Raw genomic sequence first — 9,391 nt, 5'->3', positions numbered from 1 at the left:
AGTCTTTGTTTCTTGCCATTTTGAGCCTGTAATTGAACCCACAAATGCGGACACTCCAGATACTCAACTAGTCTAAAGAAGGCCAGTTTTATTGCTTCTTTAATCAGACAACAGTTTTCAGCTGTGCTAACATAGTTACAAAAGGGTTTTCTTATGATCAATTAGCCTTTTAAAATGATAATTTTGGATTAGCTAACACAACGTGCCAATGGAACACAGGAGTGATGGTTGCTGATAATGGGCCTCTGTAGGCCTATGTAGATATTCCATAAATGATGAGCCGTTTCCAGCTACAATAGTAATTTACAACATTAACGATGTCTAAACTGTATTTCTGATCAATTTGATGTTGTAACGGCTGTCTTGGGAAGAAGGTGAGGACCAAAGCGTGGTAAGTGTTCATATTTTTTAATGTAGACTGAACACTGAATAGCAAAACAACAACGCAAACAACCGAAACAGTTCTGTCTGGTGCAGACACACAAAGACAGAAAACAGAAAACAATCACCCACCAAACACAATAGAAAACAAGCTACCTAAATATGGTTCTCAATCAGGGACAACGATTGACAGCTGCCTCTGATTGAGAACCATACCAGGCCAAACACAGAAATAGCAAATCATAGAAAAAACTAACATAGACAACCCACCCAACTCACGCCCTGACCATACTAAAACAAAGACATAACAAAATAACTAAGGTGAGAACGTGACAGATGTTAATTTAATGGACAGAAAATGTGATTTTCTTTCAATAACAAGTACATTTCTAAGTGACCCCAAACTTTCGAATGGTATACTGAACAAAAATATAAACGCAACATGCAACAATTTCAAAGATTTTACTGAGTTACAGTTCATATAACAAAATCTTTCTATTGAAATAAATGTAATAAGCCCTCATCTATGGATTTCATATGGCTGGGAAAACAGATATGCATCTGTTGGTCACAGAAACCTTAAAAGGGTAGGGTCGTGGATCAGAAAACCAGTCAGTATTTGGTGTGAGCACCATTTGCCTCATGCACCGCGACACATATTGTTCACAGAGAGTTGATCAGGCTGTTGCCCCTAGCCTGTGGAATGTTGTCACACTACTCTTCAATGAACGTGCGAAGTTGCTGGATATTGGAGGGAACTGGAACACGTTTTACACTTCCATCTAGAGCATCCCAGACATGCTGAATGCATGTCTGGTGAGTATGCAGGACATTTTTAGTTTTGCGGAATTGTGTGCAGATCCTTGCAAAATGGGGCTGTGCATTATCATTCTGAAACATGAAGTGATGGCGGCAAATGAATGGCATGAAAATGGGCTTCAGGATCTTGTCACGGTATCGCTGTGCATTCAAAATGCAATCGATAAAATGCAATTGTTTTTGTTGTCCTTAGCTTATGTTTGCCCATACCATAACCACACTGCCACCATGAATAATTAAAGACTAAATAAATAAACATATTTTCTGCCGAACATCAATTAGAATATTCGCCCAAAATCCCTGTGTTTTGAAAGCGTGGTTTATTCTGAATAACTGCATCAAGTCTATGCCTGATGAGGAAAACATTTGGATCAGTTATGGGTGTCAGGGTTTACCAGAATTGGACCCAGAAGCAGACCAGGACAAGGTGAGTATAAAGATGGTGAGTATTTATTAATCAATGAGAACGTGGAGGTAGATAGTTCCGGGTGGAGGAGTGGGCAGCGGAGGTGGGTTGATGGGAGTGGATAGGCAGATCCAATGGATAACAACACACTGGCGACGAGCAGACAGGGATGGGGTATGGGTTCCGGGTGAATGGCTGTAGACAAAACAAACGGCGGTAAGTTAAAGGCAAGCAAGACGTACAAAACAATAAAACAAAACAAACTTTATAAACTGGAGGCTGGTTCGTGGGCACAACATACTGTTCATGGCTAACGATCCGGCAGGGAATGGATGTCAGGTCAGAGCTTTTGAAGGAGAGAGGTGATGATCAGGACAGGTGTGCAGATTACTGATGGGATACAGGTGCGGGTGAACATCGATCTCCCAACAAGCTAATTCGCCCGGCAACCAGACAGGGTGCGGTGCGTTCCAGGACACCGGAAACACACTCCAGGACAGAAACACAGGCAAACACAGACTCAGGAAGCGGGATTCGTGACAATGGGTCTACTTTCGATAGTTTACAAGGTCCAGCAAGGCACATTAGCAGGGCAGTCATATAGTTTATTTTGTTAGGATGTATCGGCGTTAACAGGTGCCATTGCAATTCTGGGCTTCTCCTGATTCTGAGATGAGCTGCCTGTTGTGTTCTCGTGGATCATCAATCTCCCGAGTGCATTTCACCATGGTCACAAATTTCTCTTGCCCAGACAATATTGGAATCCAGGTGCCACTAGTGGCTGCAGCTGCTGCTAACAGTGAGCAGTAGTAAAAGGTGCCCAGACATGCAGTCTTTTTTTTCTTAACACAGCACGGCAAGCCCGAAACCCACCTGACCCGAATCAATTCTCAGAATTTGAGGCTTGACCGGTATAAGACCGTCGGCCCCGTCGGGTTCGGGCTGAGATTAAGAACTCAAACCTTTAGTAAATATCTAAATGTTTTACAGGGCTTCTCAGTCTTTTGTTCACATTAGCTCAAGCTGTACACTATAACGGAAAACATACTGTAAAGTTAAGGTGAATTGTGGGAACATTTGGTGGCTGGGGAAATAATTGTTGTATTCTGAATGGTACTGTAATTCCATCTCACAGAATACAGTACCGTACTGCATTTTTGGAGCGCCAAAAACCTTTTGACAACTAGTGTATGAATGGTATTGTTGTTGCGGGCTCATTAACATTAACCTTTATTAATGCAGAGAAGTTCCATTGAGACCAATAGTTTTTTTTGTAAAGGGAGCCCTGCTTCACTGAAAGGCAGCATGAAATATGAAGTACATAATAAGGATTTAGTGACACAATTACAAAAAACAAAGAATTACAAAAATACAATTATAACAAAACATGTACATGAGTCAATAAACAGGTTATTTACCAATACCCTAAAATGCACAAAAATGACAAGTGTTTCCAATTAGGATATTCTAAAATGTGTTCCTGTCAAGGTTGTGTGCTACTGGTGGAGAAGTCAGGTGCAGGAGAGCAGAGAGTTGTGAACAGGCGCACACTTTATTTAGGCAGAGGCCTCCAGCCAAAGGTAAAAAGTGCAAGGCGCGAAACAGTCACAAAAATAAGCAAATGTTTGACAATTAAACATCCTTCGTGAAATACCACTGAATACAGGGGAGAACCAGCCCTGCGTGTAACACCTAACAAGGAGAGGTGACAGTTCCATGTATGGTGGCGCATAGAAACTAAAGTCTGCTTTACTTAAATTTGTAGTGACAAAATACATTTCAAAAGTTAGCCATTCCTGTGGGCGAGTGAGCTATTTTGTGCTTCTGTGAGGTAATATGGTAGTTTTTGCATGAGTGCTTTGTAAATGAACAGAAGGCAATGTTGTGTCCTCCATTACCAGAGATGGCCAGCCTACTTTCTGATACAGATCACAGTGATGTGTGCAAAATCGGTCACCTGTAATAAAGAGCTCTATGATAAACAGCATCCAATGGTTTTAAAGAAGTGGCAGCTGTGTTCATATAGATTGTCACCATAGTTTAACGCTGACAGGAAAGTCGATTGAACAGTGTTTTTCTTACTCAAGCGTAAGGCACAATCTATTTCTGTAGAAGAAGCCCAGTTTAATGATCAGTTTCTTCGTTAGCTCATGTACATGTGTTTTAAATGGCAACATGTCATCGATCTAAATGCCAAGGTAATGCTACAGGGTACCAAGACTATCCTCAGGAATAAAAAAAGAGCTTTTCCCCATTGCTATACTCAGGACTATAGAGCAATATTTCTTGCTGTATGAGGTAGAAATGTCCACATCTTTCCCGAAATTATAAACGACACCAGTTATTTGTTCCTAACTTTGATCATGTAAAGCCGATAAATCAGTGTGTTAGCAAGAGTTAGTACAAAGGTGCTTCTCTTTCAACTACACTCATCTTATCATTAAACTATAAAAGTAAATGTTCTTTTTGTGTGTAATGGCCTTCAAAATTAAGATTCCACCTTATTTGAAATGTTCTATCACAAAAAGGTCACAAAAATGCAGGCAGTTTGAAATGTAAACTTGTAGACTTTAACTAATTTTAATGCACCTTGAATTCATTCCACTTAAACTGGGCCAAAGTCTAACCTAAAACATTTTATTTCCAATATTGTTTCGCGAGACAGCAGGACAATTTGCTCTTGGGTATTCACGTATTCACGTATTACCTGCACCCCAAATATTAAGAGAGGGTAATTTTCCCCAAATGTCTATTTCCTGCCATTCAACAGCATTCTGGAACTAAGGGGAAATTTCCTCCCAATACGGTTGGTAAGGCAATAGCTTTCGCATTCCTATGTCTTAGCTGAATAGCTGACATATTACTATGCCGTAGGCAAACGACCCAGCTCTGCTCAAGTGAAAAAATAAATACACCAGCATTCCGGCCTCATTTTCATTATAACCGAACAGCAGAGTCTGTGAATTGAACATTTGTAGTTCCACCACTGGCTGTGCCAGCCTACCCCGCGGATGACTAAAGGCAGCTGTGTCTTCCTGATTAGGATAACACATTCAGTGACCTTCACCGGATTCCATTTTACAACTCTGCCATGCAGGCTGGGCTTTAAGCAATGACATTTTCCATCAGCAGAAATGAAAGGGACTTGCAGCATTGGAGGAAAGAGGGCCAACAGTTTGTTCCCTCACAACGCCCCCACTGTCTAATTCCTCCAAATGGACAAATAGATAATGACTTCCACACACTTGCAGCACTCTGGAGAGGGATACCACATTGATGACCGCTAAAATGACCTCGGGGTGGCAGGGTAGCCTAGTGGTTAGAGCGTTGGACTAGTAACCGCAAGGTTGGAAGTTCAAACCGCCGAGCTGACAAGGTACAAATCTGTCGTTCTGCCCTGAACAGGCAGTTTAACCCACTGTTCCTAGGCTGTCATTGAAAATAATAATTTGTTCTTTAACTGACTTGCCTAGCTAAATGAAAGGTAAAATAAATAACTAAACAAAAAATCTAATTTCTGCCCATAACCGAGGCAATCACAACAGGCAGTTAACCCACTGTTCCTAGGCTGTCATTGAAGATAAGAATTTGTTCTTAATTAACTGACTTGCCTAGCTAAATAAAGGTAAAATAAAAAAAATAAAAAATAACATTTCTGCCCATAACCGAGGCAATCACAGATAAAGGCATCTGATCAGGGCATGTCTTGAGGTGATGATTCAGTTAAATCTCAGTGGTAAACACACATGCTCAACTCTACAGTAATGTATTAGCAGTTGTATTGTGTTGTTGATCTGTGGAAGCAGGCTTGTCTACCTTCCCCTCTCTCTGGGGCCCTGCCATTGGCTCCCATTCAGGGGTGTAGTGCTGCACACACTGGCTTGATTTGGAGCTCCAATCCCAGCCGCTGTGGGAGAAGAGCATCGCCTCCAGCCACAAAATCCCAGAACACACACTGTGACACTGGAATAAACAGCGGCAGAAACATGAGAACAAACACACAGTGTAACACACCAACTGGTGTAAAAAAATGGACTGAATTGAAACACATACACTCACCAACACACATAAAACAACAACAAACGCATGCACACGTACACTGTCATACATTGCAAAGCAGAGTAAAACAGCAAGTACACATTGGCTGTGTTAAAATGGCACCCTATTCCCTATTTGGTGCACTATTTTTTACCCAAGCCTTATGGGTCCTGGTCAAAACTAGTGCACTACATAGAGAATAGGGTGCCATTTTGGATGCAAACTCTGAACTACTGGGATTGAACATCTATATTGCTTATAGGCTGGAGCAGGGGCACTACTATTATTTGAGAAGGTCCAATTATACACATTTCCTAGGTGGTAAAGGTCCAGATTGATTTATCAGCGTAATAACAATCCCCCACTTTGCAACCAAGGCATCACCACACTTTTCACATCCCTCTTGTTGGTGGAGAGAAAGTTTTGTAACCCTCATACTACCAACAACTCTTTCCGGGTGAATCCAGGTGAAAGCTATGATACCTTATGTCACCTGTTAAATCCACTTCAATCAGTGTAGATTAAGGCGAGGAGACAGATTAAAGAAGATTGTTTAAGCCTTGAGACATGGATTGTGTATATGTGCGGGTGGGTGAATGAGCAAGACAAAATATTTAAGTGTCTTTGCCAGGCGCACCAATTTGAGTGTGTCAAGAACCATGTCTATCAAGAATAGTCCACCACCCAACGGACATCCAGCCAATGTTTTCTCCAAAAAAATGCACCACTGAACAAATTTAAGTTATCTGTGCAACTTACTGTGAACACTGAGGCTGTACCCACTTTAAGTTAGTTTTAACAATGGCCAAGTAGCCTACTGTGGCTATTTGATCATCATGTAGGCCTACCAGAGTGGCCTACCATCAAAAACAATGGAATAAAATGCCTCCAATTTACTCAGTGCCAAAAAAATGATATTCAGCCTACAGTAGCAGCAAACGAGTGGTGTTCAATATAGGCCTACATTCCATGAGATTTTGAAAAACACGTGCTGGGCTTGACATTTACCTGTTTATCCACTTGTCCTTCAGACAAGGAGGTAACTGAAAATGTTGTGTTTGATGCAAGAGACCACTTTATAAAAATAAAATTAATTATTATTCCCATACCATTATTACAGAGAATCAGACAAGTTATGCTACCCTCTGCCTATTGGCTTCTTATCATATTCAAGACTGTCTGAAAATACAACACTGTTCTTTAACCTTACTCGCTTTTCAGAGAAGGATAGAAATGCACAAATGTTTTGCTCTTGTAGGAAGAAACAACTCCCCACCAATTGTTGGGCTAATATAACTGGGCTAATAACTCACTAACTAGCAAGGAATATTAACAAATGTGCACATGCAGCTTTCGCTTTGATCTGAAAACAAGTGCATCTCCTTGCAACTGGGCGGCAAGTAGCCTAGTGGTTACAGCTTTGGGCCAGTAACTGAAAGGTTGCTAGATCAAATCCCAGAGCTGACAAGGTAAAAATCTGTCATTCTGCCCGTGAACAAGGCAGTTAACCCACTGTTCCTAGGCTGTCATTGTAAATAAGAATTTGTCTTAGCTGACTTCCCTAGATAAATAGCTAAAAAAATTCATGATGTAGACACAGTCCGTTTCAAAGTGAATGGCAATTCCAATTTGCATTTCGGCACACTGCACCTCTGATTGGTTATTGCACACTGGTCTGTGTAGAGTATGGAACTGAGTTGTTGGTTTCAAGAAAAAATTTTGCACAGTTAGTTTTAGCATACAAAGTTTTGCATAGTTTGTTTTGTTTCGGTATGTTACATTGAAAGTGGCTAACATTGCGAAACATTGATAGTGTTAACTAAAGTGGAAAACTCTAGAAAGTTGAGTGAAGTTCACTCTCATGTATCTCTTGACGCAACTGTGGGAAGCATTGCAATCATCATGGTCCAGCATCCCTGTAGAATGCTTTCGGCACGTTATAGAATCTATGCCCCGAACAATTGAGACTGTTTTGATGGCAAAACTGGGTGCAACTCAATATATTGAAATTTGGTAGTGCGTGGGTAGTTTCCCTGTTGTTATGTCATTCACTAACAGACCTGTCATACATTTCCAGTTGATCAACTAGCCCTCAACTAACTAGATAAATTAGGCTAACCTATCTAAATTTTGTAGGCCTCGACCCCATGGGGCACACTTTGATATTGTTGAGTCACTCATGTGTCATATGAACACACATAAGACATGTAAAATGCTTAGATTAAAAAAAAAAAAAACTTTCAAATGGCAACAAATCTCTCTCCGTCCCATGTGTAGAATTTTGGGAAATTAGCTGCAACCCTCATACTACCGACTTGGATCATTATTCAATTCTTCATGACTTTGTCAATAAACATATGAATATGTCTAAGTCATTGTCTAGTGTTTCTTTTCTTTTTTCAATATGGAATTTCAAACAAAGGTCCTATTACAGTACTATATGCAGAATAGGTGACCCCAAAGCACTAGCATTTTCTTAATCTTGGATTTTCTGGAGATATAGTAATAAGTTATCCATACCACCAGAGGGCGGAGGGGAACCTGTAAATCTGGTTAACAAAGTCTGTCAATGGTATAAATACTTGATAGAACTCCAATACAGCACTTAGATACGTTCTGAATCTACACAGAGAGCTATATTGGTGTATTCTCCAAAAGTAGTTGTTTCTATGTCAAATCTAAAAACAATGTTTAAATCCTGTTTTCTCTGGAGATAACAAGTTATCCATACCACCAAAGGATGGAGAGTGACCTGTATCAGTGATTTTGATCAGGAAACAGATCACCTACAGAGATAGAGCACCTTATGTACTCGACTATGGTTACAAATGGTTATACTCTAACTAGGTATGACCCTCCATATATGCTTACTTGCAGTCAAAACAGCTCAGAACTCTGCTTACAGAAACCCTCAATGTACACATAGTGCTGTATTGGCATGTATTCTTCGATAAAAATAAAAAAAATATGTGGAAAATGTTATATAAAGTTCAGTGGTTCCTCTCATTGGTGTAGTCATAGCCCTGCCTCCTATATGTGTATGTCATAGGACTGTTCCTTCTCACTTCATCTGACCAGACCTCGACCCACATTCCTCACTCCTCCCTAATCCACGGCTATACAACCTTTTCAGTGGCTGAAGCCAGACTGTTCCTCTTTGCCTCTCTCCATAGGATACATGAAATTTGACAATAACATGTTCTGACAGAATGTAAACTTCCTGCACTCTCCTTTCTCACTCAGTAGATTGCCAATAAGTCAGTTTGTCAACTGACTAGCTCTGCTAAAGCTGCCCGGTCAACTGTAAGTGTTGCTATTGTGAAATACGGCTCAGTCACGAAGTGGTGGCCATACAAGCTAGCAAAACTGAAACACCGAGTGCTGGAGCGCAGAGCGCTTCAAAATTGCAACACTAACTACAGAGTTCCAAACTGCCTCTGGAAGCAACTTCAGCACAAGAACTGTTCGTCGGGAGCTTAATGCACAGGATTTACATTGCCGAGGAGCCTAAGATCATCACGTGCAATGCCAAGCGTCAGCTGGAGTGGTGTAAAGCTCACCACCATTGGACTCTGGACCAGTGAGTTGGGTTCTAACTTGAAATATTGAAATATCCCTATTCATGTTACCATATAAAGACTGGTATCAATGTGTGTCCCATTCACAATGGATTGGTGATAAGAGGATGGACTATGTTATAAAATGCTGTGGCTTAGTCCTAACGGTTGGGCTCAACAAATCACCTAT

This window comes from Oncorhynchus nerka, linkage group LG28, assembly GCF_034236695.1.
Source record: "Oncorhynchus nerka isolate Pitt River linkage group LG28, Oner_Uvic_2.0, whole genome shotgun sequence".
Lineage (NCBI taxonomy): Eukaryota > Metazoa > Chordata > Actinopteri > Salmoniformes > Salmonidae > Oncorhynchus > Oncorhynchus nerka.
This window is presented reverse-complemented; position numbering follows the sequence as displayed.